Genomic DNA, 18,795 nt, shown 5'->3' with positions numbered 1-18,795 from the left:
ATTAGCATAGTGGTAATTAATTGAAACCAGAATGTAGGTAGGATTGCATTTAGAGAGATTATAGAGCAACCTTTGTCAACAAGGATTTTTTCAGTTCAAGAACAGTTGCTAGCTGGTACCATTGTAGATGCGTACAACAAAAGTTAATTCATGTTCATTATAGATGCCTTAAAGTATCTGATCTCATTTCACCCCTAGAATAGTTAAGGTGACTGAGTAGAGTGAAAAGAGAAGCCTACAACTAGATCTTAAGCAACTCCCATATTCAGATTTTGAATAGGAGACAGACCAAGGGAACAGAAAAGTAGGAAAGTATATTAGAAAAGACAGAATGTTTAACTCTTAACAGACACTGTTGAATAGAAAAGTGAGCTCTGTTTGAAAAGTGATGTCTCTTGGATTTGACCTCTTATAGATCCATTAGTTAATTAAATGAAATTTATTTCTGTGGAGTGACTTGATTTGGAAATACAAAAGTAAAAATAATATTGGTGAAAAACTTGATTGGTTGATACTTAGAAACATTTTCATTTGAGTACTCAGCTATCTTTTAGAAGTTAGGAGATATCACTAATGAGTTAGCTTAAAAATAAAGTTGAAATGTTGATTAAATCAGTTTATACTAGCTACATGTTACTGTGGCTCCAAAGGTGGAGCTTAAAAGATATATTGTCACTGAGAAAATTTTTAAGGTTGGATAAGAAAGAGCATGTTTAAATTTTGCTACAGAGGATATAGGTGATTAGAAAAGGTTGAAACAAATGGTAGAAGGGAAAAGCAGAGAAATACCAAACAAAAGTTTGACCTGAAATAGAAGGAGGGAACTCACAGGAAAAAGGGAAATGGGAATGAATATGGATGTTAGTAGGTTTAATAGCAAGAAATTAAAGGAACTTTTCTCTTATGGCTTTACCCCTCTCTGTAAATTAGTATGGTTGCCTGCTGAAAGTAAAATGGGTCAAAAGATTGAGAAGAGCAATCAAGATTCAAACATTCAGAGAGAATAGAATAACACCTGTCAGAAACCTAGAAATTCTAAGCAGTCTTAAGAATCAATTTGAGGCTGGGCCTGGTAGCACACCCTATAATCTCAGTGACTCAGTAGGCTGAGGCAGAAGGATCCGGCCTCAGCAACTTAGCAATTTAGAAAGACCCTGTCTCAAAAAATAAAAAGGCCTGGGGATGTAGCTCAGTGGTTAAGGGCCCTGGGTTCAATCCCTGATACCGAAAAAAAAAAAAAGAATCAATTTGAAGTTGGTGGTCATGAATTTATGAGGATGTTAATCTAGTCAGCTTTGGGACTTACTCAAGCTGCTCAAATACAAACAGCATAGATAAATGTCAGAATTATTCAAAATTGGGGTTCTGATAAAATAAAGATTGAAACAAAAAGGAGAGATTGAATTAAAGCTTGACAAATAAAATGATGGTATATGTAATATATGCTAGATTTTTTAAAAAAGAGAATAATGCCAATGAAATAGATTTATCTAAATTATATATTATGTACATTTAAAAAGAACAGTTGTGACCTTAAGTATAACTGCTTTAAATGTGCTCTTTTTTAAATGGTATTTTCTGAAAATCTCTACAAAGGAACAATAGAGCAAAGATATAATTTCAACAACAGATACCATGTTAACTCTTATTAAATAAGATATCATGTGTGTCACAACAATTTAAGTAGTTAGTCTTTTTTCACTTATGAAAAAATAGTCTCAAGGTGATAGAGTAGTTTACTTTCTATTACATAAGAAATAAGTGATAGGTTGATTTCAAACTCGTAGCTCTTTCTGTTGTCCTTCCTTTTCAAGACAGTGTATGTTATTAGAAGAAAATTAAAAATTATTCATAATTAACTAGATTGGCATACATTAGAAAAGAGCATTAAATAGAACTTGATAGAACTTATAAGTTTAGTCATTAGACTAACATTTACACATTTCTTATCCTAGAACCAATAAACTTTTCCTGAGAGATTTTTTTTTTGTAACTTATAAATCAGTCTAAGATGCATCTCTGAATGAATTTAACACTTTTAATTCCTACAAATGAAATTGCTTTAGAACAACCATGAATTAATGGGAAATTATTTTTGTCAAGCATATCTAGGAAGTGAAAAATTATGTGCACTCTAAATACTTTATGTTTTTATTTTAATAATACTGAAATTTCAGACATAAATTAGTGTGATACATAGCAGCTTGAGAATGGTACTTTTCCTCAGATTCAATATTACGTGAAGTCATAATATATGAAAGAATATTCATGCAGAAAGTATTCTTTTCTAAGTATATGCATCTCTACATCTATATTTTACTAATAAAGTTTGATAAGGAAGAGACAGTTCTTTGCATTAGAAAAGATGCAAACTTCTGAAGCTGGAGATTAACTTATTATTTATTTAGGTACTGTGAAACAAATCAGGGAAATAACATAGAAACAGATGCCCATAGAAAGATGTCCTGATGACAAACTTAAATCCTTTCACAAGTTTGCTAATTAATTTTTCACAATTGTACAAATTTTTGTGGCTTTATAATTAAAAAAAAACACATTTCATTCCATATTCACAAGGGCGATAAATCTGAGCATTTTTATGACATTTTATCTCAGTATATGTATTATAATTTTAGAAATTCTTGCATAGAATAAAAAGTCTTCAGTTTCCAGTATTATGTGGTTTCTTAGAGTAATAAAGTTACAAAAACATGTATGTTATCAACTTGTGTAATTTTGTTGAAAATTTTTTAACATATTTTCCTATCAGTTTATTTTGGCCATATGTAAAACAAGTTAGATGTGTAAACATTTTTTTAATTTTTAAAAAGTTTTTTATTCTGGTAAATTAAATTAAATTTTGTGTTCTGCACCATTTCCTCTTCCCCCAGCAATTATCATTCTACTCTCTTCTGACTGTGAGATTTTTTTAGATCTCATGTATAAGTGAAAGCATTTGTCTTTCTGTGCCTGTCTTTATTTCATTTAATATAATCTCCTCCAGGCTGGTGTATGTTGAAATAACAAGATTTCCTTCTTTTTAAGGCTGAATAATATTCCCATTATACATAAGTACTCTGATTTTTTAAATCTGTTTATCCATTCAATTCGTTTGATTGAATGTGATTCCATTTCTTGCATATTGTAAATAATACCACAGTGAATATGGGAGTGTATATGTCTCTTCAACATAATAATTTCATTTCATCTAGATATATACCCAGTAAAGGGATTGCTGGATCATATGATATTTCCATTTTAAATGTTTTGAATAATCTCTGTACTCTTTTTCATAATGACTATGTTATATTTTACATGCCCACCATCAGTATGCAAAGTTTCCCTTCCCATCCCTACCTGTGTGTATTTTCTTTTTTTATATAACAATCATTCTAACTAGGCTGAGGTGATATCTCATTGTGATTTTAATCTGCATTTCTTATTTTGAGTATTTTTTCATATATCTCTGACCATATGAATATTTGCTTTTGAAAAATATATTCAACTCCTTTGCCCATTTTTTAATTGGTTTATTTGTTTTCTTACTATGAGTTGAATATGTCATTTTAGAAATATTTTCAAAAAAGTTTTTTTTTAAAGAGAGAGTGGAGAGAGTGAGAGAGAATTTTTTAATATTTATTTTTTCAGTTTTTCGGCAGGCACAACATCTCTGTATGTGGTGCTGAGGATCGAACCAGGGCTGCACGCATGCCAGGCGAGTGCGCTACCGCTTGAGCCACATCCCCAGCCCCCAAAAAAGTTTTTTTTTATTAACAGGATACGCCTAGTTATTCAGTTTTCACATAAAGATGTAAATATTTACCATTGATCATTTTTTTTATATATTTCACTAGGCAAGTATATTTCTCATAGAAAAAAGACAGTGAAAAAGACTTCCATTGCATCTTGCTTACATACATCCTGATGTTTATACCACCCCTAAATTGTCTTCGTACTGTTTAAATTAGTATTCATATTATCATTTTTAAATGGTCCACAAATGCATTCATCCAAATGAAATGATAAAATTTTGGATTTAGGTATTGAGTGTTTAGTTTTTTAATTTAATAAAATTAAACTATCTTTTTCTTTCTAGGCACTTTGTTTAATGGCATTGCCATTTATTCCAGCATCAAACCTTTTTTTCCTGTTGGATTTGTTGTTGCTGAGTGTGTACTGTATGTTCCTAGCATGGGATTCTGTATTTTGGTAGCCCATGGGTGGCAGAAAATTTTAAACAAAAAGGTAAATTAAAATGTTTGTTCATTTAATGCTTGCTAAATATAGAATTAAATGTGACATTAAAGTATTTTAAATCTGTATTTTGTTCAGTTTTGTAAATTATACTTTTTTAACCTTTTGGGTTTTTTCATCTTACTGTTTTCTTCTCATTGTCTATGATTCAAGTTAGGAAAGCTCCACAGTACCTACTCACTCTATCTTCTTCCCAATATTTATGTAATTTTATTTTACAGCCTGAGGCAGAACAAACTTGAGTCAGACCCAATTGAAAACAAGGGTATTATTGAAACTGAAGTCACAAATGACCATTTCCACTTCCATATGCAATGAACATATAGTCATCCTTCTTAAGGGAGTCTTATTGAGTTCTCAATATATATAAACTGCATATAATAGGCAATTCATAATTTCTTGCTATCACTATCTTCATCATAAGCTTAGTTTCCTAGTTGCCTTAAACTATTAAGGAACAGTATACTTAGAAATGATTATTGTAATAAGTTTTAACCCATTGTCTATATATATCACTAAAATTGTCAAAACAAGCAAATTGTTAATGGTTAAAAACACTAATTTTAACAATATTAAATTTAGATCTGCAACTTGAAATAGAAATGCTTACTTCTCTCACTTTCATTTTCTAGTCACCTAACCCAAAAAATTCTGATTTCTCTTTTCATTATTTTTCTAGCAAATTATCTCCAAGTACTTACATCCAGTCAACATTTTTATTTTAAAAATTTTCCCTGGTTTCTCTAAAAGGTCTTCTGATTATCTTCACTATCCATTCACTTCTATCCAGTTACTCCTTGCTGTATGTGCTCTTTGAATATTTATATTTTTCAGAGTGATAGCCACTTTCGTTTTACTGCACATCCTTCATAGGTAATTTCACCCGTATCTACAGTTTTCACCACCATCTTTCAAACCTTTTCTCTTACTTTCTACCCATATATCCAAGTATACTCATTACTGATTTTTGATTACCTACCATCTTCCAAGAGTCTACCCTTTAGATTTATTTTCTCATTTAATCTTAGTACTTCCTAACTTTATTTTACAGAAGTGCAAATTGAAGCTTATATAAGTTACTTGAATTATCCAAGATCACATAGCTAGTAAACAACAGTCTTGGTTCAGATTTACATCTTACTGCTTCCAATGACCATTTTCTAAATGATTCATACTTTTTAACTCTGGTTAAATGAATCTTTCAAAATACAAGAAATTGAACCATGGTATGGGAGCAAAAACACAAACTCAGATAACATTAATACTAAATGGAATCATAGAGATTAATGATGTATAACCATCTTTGTATAAATGAGGAATTGAGTCTCAAATAGCCTGAAGTTGTATATTGTATAAATAATTTGTATCTATTTTATTAGGAGTTAATTTTACTATGCCCTTTAATAGACAGTTCAGATTTTAAAGTATAAAATTATTCTAAGAATGTTGTAATGGCCTATGGTATAATTTTTAAGCAAAACATACTTTAAATATAGCCAGGAGGTAAGATTGACCCTTTATAAACACAGCCAGTATTCAAGTTGTAGGTAATGGTACCAAGGATGCTAAATATATAAAGTCACAATTAAAACTAGATTTATCAATTTACTGTCATTCTGAAAAAAGCTTTTGAAAGAGTTAAATGTCAGTATGAAGTTGGTCCTCTATATCTCTAGGTTTTTCATTTTCAGATTCAACAAACCACAGATTTAATATATTTCAAAATAAAAGTCACATCATTATTGACATGTGGGGACTTTTTTCTTGACTCTTTATGTAGCATTTACCTTGTATAGGGTATTATAAGTAATCTAGTGATGATTTAAAGTACAAGGTAAGCATAGGTTATATTCAAGTACTACAACATTTTATATAAAAGACTTGAATGCCTCTGGATAGCTGGGTAGGTAGAACTATTCCTGCACAGGAACAACTGTGTCATGTAATTTAACACTGAATTTCATATTCATAATACTTTTTTTTGTGTTGGTTCTCTACAAAGTTGGGTGAATGTTAGAATTATCTTTAGGAACATTATCTTTAGGAACATTTAGCATATGTTTACCTTTCCTATAAAGTTAAATGCTTTTGATGATATGATTTTTTTTTTTTTGGTCTCTTAAACAGTGTATTTAAAAAACTGTCCTGGGTGTGTCTATCCATGGTATTACTTACTCATGCCTTAAAAACACTCCACAGAAATTGGGATTGGGAGTCTGAATATACATTGTTCATGTCAGCCTTAAAGGTAAAGTATGGTTCAGAATCACAGGAAAGTATGTCATCAGTGATATATATAGAGAGAGGTTTTTTGTTTGTTTGTTTGTTTTTTAGCCATTTCTTAGCTGTTTTTATTTTAATCAGACATTAACTGTCAATATTAAGTCATTTACCAAAAAGTTATTGAAAATAATTTGTTCTTTATATTATTTATGGCATAAACAAATTATCTACATAGTACATGGCTGTATATTCAAAGAGTATGTTAATATTTCTTTCAGTGCTACATACATGTTGGAGTTCCACATGATAAGTAGTACTGAATTTCATTGGTTCTAAGGGTACACATTTTTTCCTAACCTGAATACCTGGAACAAGCATAAATCTTATGTTGAAAGTTATCTCTAAATTAATTATTGACTTTTTTTTTCTTAATGGTTCATTAAATAGTGGTGAGTTCTATAGTTGATGTGCCTTAGACTCAATGAAATAAAATAACACAACAAACAAAAATAGAATCCTGCTATCTAAAAGATAATCAATGGTTACTAATATGGAAAAGATCAGAACTGATAGAAAGTAGTGGTAAAGCATTTCTTATAGAATGGACAATAAATATCTTAAAAAAGTTCTTTTAAAACCACAAATTTGTTTTCTAAAAAAAGTTCTTTTAAAACCACAAATTTGTTTTCTATAAAGGTTATCAGCAAAGAATTATTTTAGCTCTTCCTTATCAATGCCCATCTTCAAATCTCATAATTCTTACTTTATTTTGTCTATTTCTTTATTCTCTTTTGCCTAGCTTTATGGAATTGCTGACTGTACATAACAGATGACTGTCCTCTGGACCACAATAGTAGTTCCAGTAATTCCACTTTCTCCCTGAGCTCTGCAGACAAGTGAACCTTGAGCCCATATTTTTTGAAAATTTCTTTATTCTCACTCTCAGAACAATGGTTAAAACCTATAGTCATGGTTATAGATCAGTGGTAGAGCACTTGTCTAGCATGTGTGACACACTGGGTTCGATATTCAGCACCACATTTAAAAAGTAAATAAAATAAAGGTATTGTGTCAATCTACAACTTAAAAAAAATTAAAAAAAAATAAAACCTATAGTCATAATTGATAATTCCTTGGTTGGGTATCATCCTTTGCCTGCAAGAATACCTTGCACATCTGAGAACTCTAAAAGCACACATTGACTCAGAACTTAGGGTTCCTTTTACCATAATAGAGTACTTAAATAGCTTTAAACATGTTAAGAATAAAAATAGTCATCAATACAATGTTTTAAGAACATTCTCATATTCTAATACCTTCTTTCTTGAAGGAATATGAATAGAGTAGAAATTTTCACACAGCACTATGTTTTGATTATGTAAAATTATAAGTACAATTCTAATAACATAAAATAGGTGAAATTAGACTTTTGTGGTTTTAGTATATCATTAGGGGAAGAAGAGTAAATATGGTGAAGCAGTCTTCATTTGATTTCATCTCCAGGAACATCTCTATGAAACAATCCATTCCTAATAATACACCACTCAAATATCTGTGTGATTTGGAGTCATTTTTTAATATGTAATTTACTTCATTTTAATTGTATTTAAGGTAAATAAAAATAATGCCAAATTATGGAATAATGTGGGTCATGCTCTGGAAAATGAAAAGAACTTTGAGAGAGCTTTGAAATACTTTCTACAGGCGACTCATGTTCAGCCAGGTAAGCATTATTAGTAAACTGATGAATGTTTTTTGTTTTTTTGGGTTTTTTTAGAAGGAAAACAACATTTTGGGGGGAAAACATTTATATTAGATATTTGAGAATTTTTTCTTTGTTAACATAGTTGTTGGATGACAGTGAAATGTGCTTTTTGATGGAGTGCAGGATGCACAAGCTTGGTAGAAGTGATTTTAAGAGAGTAGAAGAAGAATTAGAGAGAATTCGGAAATGGAAGAAAAAAAGTACCTTTGGGGCTAATCCAGTACAGTTGGGGAAAGTATTAATGCCACGTGGAAAGACAAATAACTAGATGATGATATTGAATAGATGAGAGGAAGGAGCAATAGGGACCCAGTATCCAGATAGGATCTGGTGATGAGGATTTTATTCAAATTGGTACTGATAGTAAATGTGGTAACAGAAGGCACAGTATATGGATGTGGAAAGAGGCTAGAGAGTAGATGACAAGGAGGAAGTTTCTGGAGTTTTCTTTTGTTTGTTTCGGTTTTCTCGGTGAAATAGAAGGTAAAATCATTAGTAGCGAATAAAAAGGAAGAAGTGTTTGGGATTTAAGAACAGGAAAAGATATGAAATAGTGATCCAAGAATTTGCTTCATAAACTTAATGTATGTATGAATCAGAGAGTTTGTTATAAAGTATATTCTGATGAAGAGTTAGATAGAGCCTAAAATTCTGCATTTCTCATAAGTTCCCATTGATGTTAGTCTACAAATCACACTTAGAAACAAAGATCAAGGAAACTAGGAAAATAGTTTCCTATTACGTAGATTAGGAAAATAGAGTATAATTACCAGGCAACTCTGACACCCTACTTTAGATTAGTATTAATTTAAAATTAAACCAGTTGGTGTAGTTACATGTTTTTCTCCTACTACTTTTTAGCTACAGTGGTAATGAAGAATTCAATTCAAAAGAGTTAAAATTTTGTCAGACATGTATAACTAAGCAAAAAAAAAAAAAGAATAACGGAGTGATTATAATGATGAGTTGCAGAATTTAGATTGGTTTAGAGTAGATGAGAAAGTTGGTAAGTGGTAGTGAAATAGTTACAGGATCAGCAGATTACAGTTCTGAAGAATGGATGGTCTAAGTATCAGAGTGTAGCTACAGCAGCAATATTTTCAATAGGGACATGTTCAACAGTGTAGAACTTTATTATAGTATATGTACCAAATGTGATCCGTACCCACCAATGCCATTACTTTCAATTCAGAGTAACTACCAAAAATAACCCACCACCTTAAGTGTCCTCACAGAAGTATAGAGTGCTGGGTACTGCCCCCAGTTTTTTCTAGGAGGTATGATTGTGTCTGTTGGAGCAACCTAAACTGGTAGAAAGAGGTGAAAATCATGGGAAGAAAGGCATCAAGGCCACAATATTAAATCTGTATAGATTTTGAAATGGCTAAGAATTTTGACTGTCATGATGTTGGAGGGAGCAATAGGAACCCAGTAGCTAGTATGTACACTATAATATGCACACAGGGACTAGTGACTGCAACTCTGAGGGATAATGTACAATAGAGTTCAATGGCCTGATGTTTAGACAAGAGTGATTTTTAAAAGGAGTGATAATTGTCTGCAAGTGGCATCAGGGATCAAGGAGAACATCTAATCTTCTTCCAGGCCCAGTGTTACAAAGGATAAGAAAAAGAACTCAGTCAACACTTGGAATAGGTAAAAGCAAGGTAACCTTGTCTCCAAGACAAAGCCAAGTTTCAATTAGAGAAAAATTAACACAAGATTATAGAAATGGAACAATTGGTCTTTCCCTCCAGTTTTATCTCCTATAACTCTTTCATCAAGATTAGTTTTTCTTGAAATATAGGGTACACATACTGTTCTTCTACTTTGGCTCTGTTTATATTCTTCTTATTTTTTTTATTTTATATATGACTGTGTAATGCATTACAATTCATATTACACATATAGAGCACAATTTTTCATGTCTCTGCTTGTATACAAAGTATATTCACACCAATTTGTGTCTTCATACGTGTACTTTGGGTAATGATCTGTTTAGATTCTTCTTGAACCTTCTCTCCTTTCTCCCTTTCCTCCCATTTACTTTCCAGCATATCCCTGCTAGACATGAGTACTAATGATCTTTTATAACCCATTTTTTATAACCCTACAAAAAAATAGGCTCTTATTCTAAATTACCTTCCCATCTTTCCACCTAAAGAAAGTATTTCTCATTTAAAATCCCTTACAACTACTCTTTTTTTAAATATATTCTCTGTAGTGCCATATTTTATTATTGAAATGTTAATTTGCTCAAAATATTTATTAAATTGCATGTAAAACATTGGATTTATCTTTTTAACTCCTACATTATCTTGTAGCATCCTATACACAATCAAGAATCACTAAATGTGGTTGTTTTAATTCATTACTTTTGAAGTCTTTTAGATTCATTCTAGGAGTTTTTAGAGAAAATTTTGATGTCAGGTTACACATACTTTGAGACTCTTATTTAGACCCCTTCAGCCAAAGTTTTTCTCATTTTTAAATTGGAATAATAATTTTTGTCTCAGCATTGTTCTGAAGACTAAATGTGTATGTTGATAAATGTGCATAAGTGCAGTTTAATCTAGTAAACAGTGTATTTAATCACAGAATGTTGCAAGTATGGGCACTTAGTTTTAAATAATTTTCTCCATCATTATCAGTTGTCACCTTTATAGTTTTTTTAGATATACTTGCTGAACCTCTCTATGTATGACATTAGTATCACACTTTCACAATTACTGTTTTAATAAGTCATAGACTTGGGAGGACAGGTAATCAAGTTTATTAGAAATATTTATGAATAAAAAAGCTTATAATATAAGTTGAAAGTGATATTCAGAGGCTTCTTATTCTTTGTGTGGTTTGGTTTGTTTTTTGCTATGTTCATAGAAATTTTGACAGATGAAGTGACATTATTTCACTGTATTATGAATAGTTATTGGAGTTTGGGAGAATGTAACCAAGATAGAGCTAAAAAGAATGACTCAGATTTTGTCCCAAATGACTGAATAGTAACAAGTATAGAGATGATCATTTAAGCCCTGAAATAGCATTAAGTCACACAGAGTAGGAATTCATAACATCCTAAGGCTCTTTCAATTAAAAAAAATGTGAAAGCTTTTGTTGCATACAATGGGAATAAATTACATGATAGTCTTTGATCAGACCACATGCATGTCATGTTAGATAACCAATTTATTTTTCTTGTTTTGGTAATTGCAAGTGTATTTTTAACAATCCCAGTTCACAGTTTTGTAAATAAAGTTACAGTTACTTGTAAATCCTTTTAAAAGTCAAGAATAATCTACCCTTAAGATACATCAGAATCCTCCAATTTTTTTGTTTTGTTTTGTATTGTTTTGCTGAGAGAGCATTGATTTCATTTTTATCTAAGTAAAAATCTTTGAAACTGTTTAATCAGAAAAGATAGTGGACCTGTTCCTTAACTTTGATATCATCAGGATGGGAATAATTTTAAAAGAGTTTTAGGAGTTTCCATCTGCTTATAAATTTTATTTTTAATTGACAATTTTGTGGACAGGGAATAGTGGGAAGCAAAATAGTTTGGACATCAGTGTGAGAATTCTTGATTGCATTCTTTTGGCTAAAGCATTAGCAGGCATACACAGTTGCCTGATAATTTGCCTTCTACATCACATGTAGACAGGATGACTGAGATCACATGCAAGCCCATGGTGCTTCTAATAACTTGTCATTTAAGAGGAATGGTAAATGAAAATTAAATTTCACAGTATCTACAATTGTAATGTCATATAAAAAATCTGTGGTTTCTAAATGACAAAGTCAAGGTATTGTTACTACTTATTAGGATTTGCCTATGTTTCAAATTGAAGGAAATTCTAATTTACTCATACATGTTAATGAAAATTAAAATGTAATTACATTCTCTTCCAAGTTCTTGGATGTCCTGAATTCTATCCATGAGTCACTTGGAAATGAAGAAGTACAAATAATTATACAAACAACTCTTTCAAAGAGATTTACTATATAAAAGAACAGAGATTTTAGCAGTATAAAGATAGTATGAGCAGAGTCACATGGAGAAAATGAACATGATTCAGTGTGTAAGTAGATTGGTTGGTCTTAGATCAGAGAGGAGGTATAGAAGGGAAAACTGAGTATGTATATTCACACAGATTGGTTGAGAGCATCGATAATGGGATGAGTCATAAATTCCTCTCTGTTCTCATTTCCCTGATGAAAATAAGTTATTAGAAATTTGAGGAGAAAGAAGGAATGAAATACTACCCAACTAGGGTTCTGAAAAAAAATGAGTTTATTAGAAAAACAGTTATTGACAGACTGAGAGTATATTTAAGATTTATAATGTCCTCATTTACATTGAATTAAAAGCAGACTAACTTATGCTATGCTTGATTTGAATAATTTACTCAGATAAACAAATTTGTACTTTGACTTCTCTATAGCTCCTTAGTTATTTAAATATCTTTGATTTTTTTCATCTTCTTGCCTTTTTTTGAATTTAAATTTACTTTAGAAATAATACTATTCCCAAAATCCTTTGGGATGTTTTAACTTTATAACTTATAAAATCTTCTCACAAATTATGTCATTTTTTAAGTCTTATTAAGTAGCCATTTTATTGCTAAAGGATATCTAATTGCTATCTTTTGTTCTTTGAGAAAATGGAGCTACTTTATTATAATATCTGAAGTCTGCATTGATGGCAATAACTTCTTATTATTCCACCTAATTCCGGTGGGTTATAATTTGTTTTATTTTTTTTATCTTAAGTAAATAACCTCTTTCTTTTCTAAACCTGGTTGAGACTTATTTTAGTACAAGTACTCTGCTGACCTCATTATTTACATTTTTCTTTTTATACATTTCCCATTTAACTTTTTGTTAGATTAAATTCATTACTGTATAACTTTTTCACGTTCTATATATCCTTCGTTTTTACTATACATGTTTCTTTATAACAAAAACTGTGGATTTAATTGATGTTAAAATTAAAAAACAAATCAGTTCTATAAAAGCAAAGATTACCTACTGTGTATTTTTATACACACTTGATAATTAGATAATTTTTCACTCCTGGCTCTAAAGCAGAATTCCCTTTGAAACTTTTTAAAAACAGGTATTCTAGTTTGCAAGTAGGATTGCAATGACTAGTCTGAAGTTTTTTTGTTTTGTTTTTGCTTTCTTAACCCTACTGACTCCATAAGACTGGGTAGTACATCTAAAATGAAAAACTCCCTTACCTCCAACTTTATCCCCCAGTTCTCAAACCAAATTTATACTACATCTGCCATTTTTTATACAGTACACACAGTTGCCAACCTGAAGCATAATGTAGCAAGATCTTAGGACTGTTGCTCTCCTCCTAGGGGAATACCCAAAATAGATATGCCTTGGCCCCTATGTGTCCTGGGAGTTGCAGTCAGAGAATTATTCCACAATTGCAAAATCGTCGGTGTCACAGGCAAGTAGTATTCACCAATTGAAACCTTGTCATGTCTGTTAGATATTCTTGTTGAATAAAAATTGTCTAATTTAAGATCTCTCTTCCTTTTATCTTTGTTCCAAACCTTTGAAGTATTTACTGGGAGGTGTATCTTTTTAAAACTAATATGCATTGTGTCCTCATATTTTTCTTTCCCTGAAAAAAAATTGATTTTATTTTTCCATTTTGAAAAATGAGGCATAATTTCCTGGCATTCCAAAGTTAACATAATCTTTTTGTAAGTTTTTAATGAATTATATAGTGTTGTATCATCATTTAAGAGAGAAGCGCCACAGCATCTTATGTAATACTGTTTTCCTGTATTCCATTATTCTGTCATTACAGTCACATTCACACAAATTTTTAAAAAGCTTATCACAAAATCCTTTTAGTCTCTAACTTTTATACATATTTGTTAGCTATAACACTTGAGCTAATTCTAGGACTCATGATGATCCTTTTCACTTGCAGAATTGAACCATATGTTTTTATTGAATTCCAAAACTATGAGATTAAGGAAATAGAAATAAGCTTTAGTATAAGATAGTAAAATATAGTGAACAATGTAGTAAGGTAATTTCATCATGACCTATGTTGTCCTAACCCTTTAGAGAGTGATTGAAATAGATTTTTCATGTTAAATACATTTTCTGCATTCACATTGCTATACATGATTTTTTAGTATACCATTCATCATAAGTTATACCAAGTTATGTTAAAAGAAGTTCAGAGAACCAGGCATGGTGGCATCTTCTGCCTATAATCCCAGCTACTCAGGAGGCTGAGGCAAGAGGATCATAAGTGTGAGCCAGCCTCAGCAACTTAGTGAGGCCCTAAGCAATTTAGCAAGCCCCATGTCTCAAAAGTAAAAATAAAAAGGGCTGAGGATATGGCTCAGTGTTAGTGCCCCTGGGTTAAATCCCTACTACCAAAAAAAAGAAAAAGAAAAAAGTTCAGAGCAGAGAAAAAGCAAGATCTGTTTCCCTCTTTTGTATTTTTTACCTAATTTATTTCTAGAAGCATGTCTTCTCAGTAACCTTGAATACTATTATACCTCTCAATGAATGATTTTTTTTCTTTTTAGATGATATTGGAGCCCACATGAATATTGGAAGAACTTACAAAAATTTAAATAGAACTAGAGAAGCTGAAGAATCTTACATGATGGCTAAATCACTAATGCCTCAAGTAAGTTGTCATAATTTAATCTATTGTTTCATGTCTCCTCTGTGTCCATGTTGAATAGTATTATTTGGATGGGAAATCTTTTTCTTCAGTTTGTTCATATAAAATGTAAGGTGTCTTACAGAATTTTCTGTTTCTATAGAAAGTGTTATAAATGATTACATTTACTTTTCTAGCTAACTTGATGTTTAATTATTTTTATAGTCTATTTATAGTCTTTTATAATCTATATGAGGAGGATTTTGTATACTTTAAGCAATAAATTCAACATTTTTCCTATCCAAAAAATGAAAATGTGATAAAATAGAATGTCTCTGTTGCTAAATTGTTTTAATCACTTGTTAGAATGATACAAGCAGAAAATTCATCAGATATAACAATATAGTATCAAAGATGAAAGATCTGTTTAGAAAACAATTTGTGCTGCAGATTTCTCATTAAATAGCAATATTAATGATTGGATACTTTAATAAGTTTTCTAAAAATAAAGTTGAACCACATATCCTGAGGATTATTTCAATTCTGAAATGATATGTTAAATTTATACTTATAGGTTTTTTAATCAGATAATTTATTGTGTTCGTTAAAAAATTGGATCCATCTATATTATATGTAATGACCTTTATTTAACCTGAATAATCAACTGACTAGAACATGTATTTATCAAACAAGTTAGTTTTTAGTATAACTCTGAAATAAACTGAACTGTCCTCGGGAAATATTTTGCTGACAAAAAAAAATGACAAAGTGTACAGTTGGACTGAGAGGCAGGAGATCTGGGTTTTTTCCTGTTCTGATGCCAGTTTTTTAAGAAATCTTTGTCCTCTAAAATATCTGATTTATCTGACTTTAGAAAAAGTAGAAATGAATAAAAAGCTATCAATGGTTGCATTTAGCTGGCATGAATGAAAAATTGTCCTTTAATGCCACAAAATTTTACATTTTATGAATATTACACATGTTCACTTTCACATTTTTATATTTAATTTGATACATTAGTAAAACTGGCAGCATAATGTTACTGTTTTCTGTATTACTTTAAATAAGCCCCTAGGAAAACTTACTTTTTATCTTTATTTGGTACTGAAATATCAAATAATGAAAATGCCTTTTCTTCTAAACAGATTATTCCTGGTAAAAAGTATGCATCTAGAATTGCTCCTAACCACATAAATGTTTATATCAATCTGGCCAACCTTATCTGAGCAAATGAGTCCCGGTTAGAAGAAGCAGATCAACTTTATCGACAAGCAATAAGTATGAGACCAGACTTCAAACAGGCCTACATTAGCAGGTATCATAGTTCACTTTAGAGCCATCAATGTAGAAGATTGAAGCTGTATCTGCATGTACATCTTGACTAAATTTGGCATGTTTTTCTTTTAGTTACTTGACTCCAAATACATAGAGAGATTATAGCTTATTTGAGAATGACAATCAAATTTGATTAATTTGAAATTGACAAGGGAATCCCTTGTTTTGAAATAGCTAACTTAAGTTTTATATGAAGGAAAGGGTAGAAAAAGCTCCTTCTGTTTCATTTTCTTATCATCACTGAAATCTTTTTCTTTTTTTCCCATCTAAAATATCTAGAACTTATATTTTCTATTAGCACCTTCTGTTATTCAACTCTCAGAAACTTTCTTAAGTAAATTTTGAGATTTAACTGGTTATTGATTTCTTTAACCACAAAGAAACCTTGGTAGTTTTCTAACATCACATGTTCAGTCTTATGTACTTTCTCATGTAGGTGTTATCATTTGTATACTTTGGGGAAAATGACTGTTAAACTCTGTTTTGCAGCCAGACTAGGAAAACTAACCACTGTTTTTATAGAAAAAGTGCATTCAGAATTTAACTTTTTGAGATATAATTTATTTTTAAATTGGAGGCTCTCTTTTTCAGCCTTATCCAGTATTCATTGTCATGTGTTCATCCATAAAGAATTATTCAATAATCTCTGCATTTAAAAAATAACATTTTAGATTAATTCTTAGAAGTTGTTTCAGTGAAAATATTAGTAAAAATATTTTTGAGCAAAACTAAATTTAAGTTCTCTAGCAGTAAATAAAACTAGATTAGAAAATTAATGCAATGATTTTCTAACTGATCCCCAATTCTAGATGTGTTTCTTAGTTATCTGCAGGTGGCACTATTTCCCTTCTACCCTACAAGATCAACTTTTTTGAAATTCCTTTTTTCTTTTAATGTTCATTTTATAGTGTACTTTTAAGGATAGTAAGTTAATATAAGGAGTTACAAATTTCAAATGCTCTGTTCATTTGTATAGTGAGATTTGTATCATAGATTTGAAAACTGTATTATTTTTTTCTACAATCACATTTATTTTTCTTTTTCAAATGCTTTCTTCATTATCTGAAAAATTTACTGATCTCCCACACTTGATTATTATTACTTGATTAGACTCATTTTTCTAATGTAGTCAAGTCTGTTTCATTTTAAGATATATTCAAAGAATAGATTTTCTCTGTTCCCCTTTTTTGAGTGCCTCTCCACATCTAACCTAAAGTCAAGCATACGTTTTCTTTCTGTAATAATATTTGAAAATATATCCAGCCTAATTTGCCGAACTATGGAGTTCAGACTTGAGAGCAGCTTCAAAATGTTATTTTTGTTTTTGAAGAGAACTTTTAAGAGACTAAATTAAAAGAAGTAATGAAAGCTGTATGTGGAAAGGCTTCAAACTTGTAATAAATGGTGTCTACTAACTGACATATAATGTTTTACATAAACCTCATGTTTGATTTTTTTACATAGGGGAGAATTACTTTTAAAAATGAATAAACCTCTCAAAGCAAAGGAAGCATATCTTAAAGCACTAGAACTGGACAGAAATAATGCAGATCTTTGGTACAACCTGGCAATTGTATATATTGAACTTAAAGAACCAAATGAAGCCCTAAGAAACTTTAATCATGCTTTAGAACTAAATCCAAAGCACAAATTAGCATTATTCAATTCTGCTATACTAATGCAAGAATCAGGTATGTTTTCTCAATATTTCTATAATTATAATTTGATATACAGTAAAACATTAACTTAAACTTTATTACCCATAATAAACATTTTGTAGAGGTAGTTTATAACAAAATTGTATATAAATGGCATAGTAAGAATATTTAAAATACTTGAATTTTACTTTAGACTCTTTTTCAAGTAAAATGCACTGACATGAGAATACTAATTATTCATTTTCCAGTATGTGTTAAGACTAATTTTTAGGCAGTGTGTTAAACAATATCTAATTAATGTGTTTGTTAATTTATTCATGTAAGCATAATATAATGCCGCAGTCAGGCTGCAGCAAAATAACCAGGGGGTGAGGAGCAACTTGTGTGCATTGTTACAGCAGGAGTGTAGCCATTTATTGTAGGACAGGAGGGGTATATATACATTACACACAGCTTATCTAAATTAACATAAACTAGATACGGCGGTCAACCAATAAGGAATCTCCACACTTAATGGCTCGCTGGCATTACTTCACATTACTTCCCTCTGGCAAAATGCCAGGCGCCATCTTGACTTGTTTACAGATCCTAACAATATAACCTCTTTAACATAAATAACATTAGAGTTTACTTTGATTTACAAGATAAAATACTTATATTTTATATATCTAGTTTTGCTATTTTTGAGGTATTATTATAATTTCCTATATTTCCTACACTCCTGCAAAACTAAATTATTAATCACAATAATTTTCTATCTTTTACCCATATGTTGTATAGAAATGTTTGTTGTCCCTCTCAAGGCAGAATATATGATTATAATCTCTTTAAACTTTATGTTGGAAAGATCTTTTTATTTGTAATTGCTGTTTATTTCTTAAATGTTTTTCTTAAAACATTTACAAAAAGGAAAGAAT

The 18,795-nt window shown here is 30.5% G+C and overlaps 1 pseudogene; it reads left to right on the top strand.

The window, feature by feature from the left end:
- The window catches only part of LOC143639956 (protein O-mannosyl-transferase TMTC3-like), a 45,469-nt pseudogene that overhangs the window by 24,960 nt on the left and 1,714 nt on the right, over nucleotides 1-18,795 (top strand).

This window comes from Callospermophilus lateralis, unplaced genomic scaffold (genome assembly GCF_048772815.1).
Source record: "Callospermophilus lateralis isolate mCalLat2 unplaced genomic scaffold, mCalLat2.hap1 Scaffold_101, whole genome shotgun sequence".
NCBI classification, from domain to species: domain Eukaryota; kingdom Metazoa; phylum Chordata; class Mammalia; order Rodentia; family Sciuridae; genus Callospermophilus; species Callospermophilus lateralis.
Note: the sequence above shows the minus strand (reverse complement) of the source record. Positions and strands in the feature narration are given on the sequence as shown.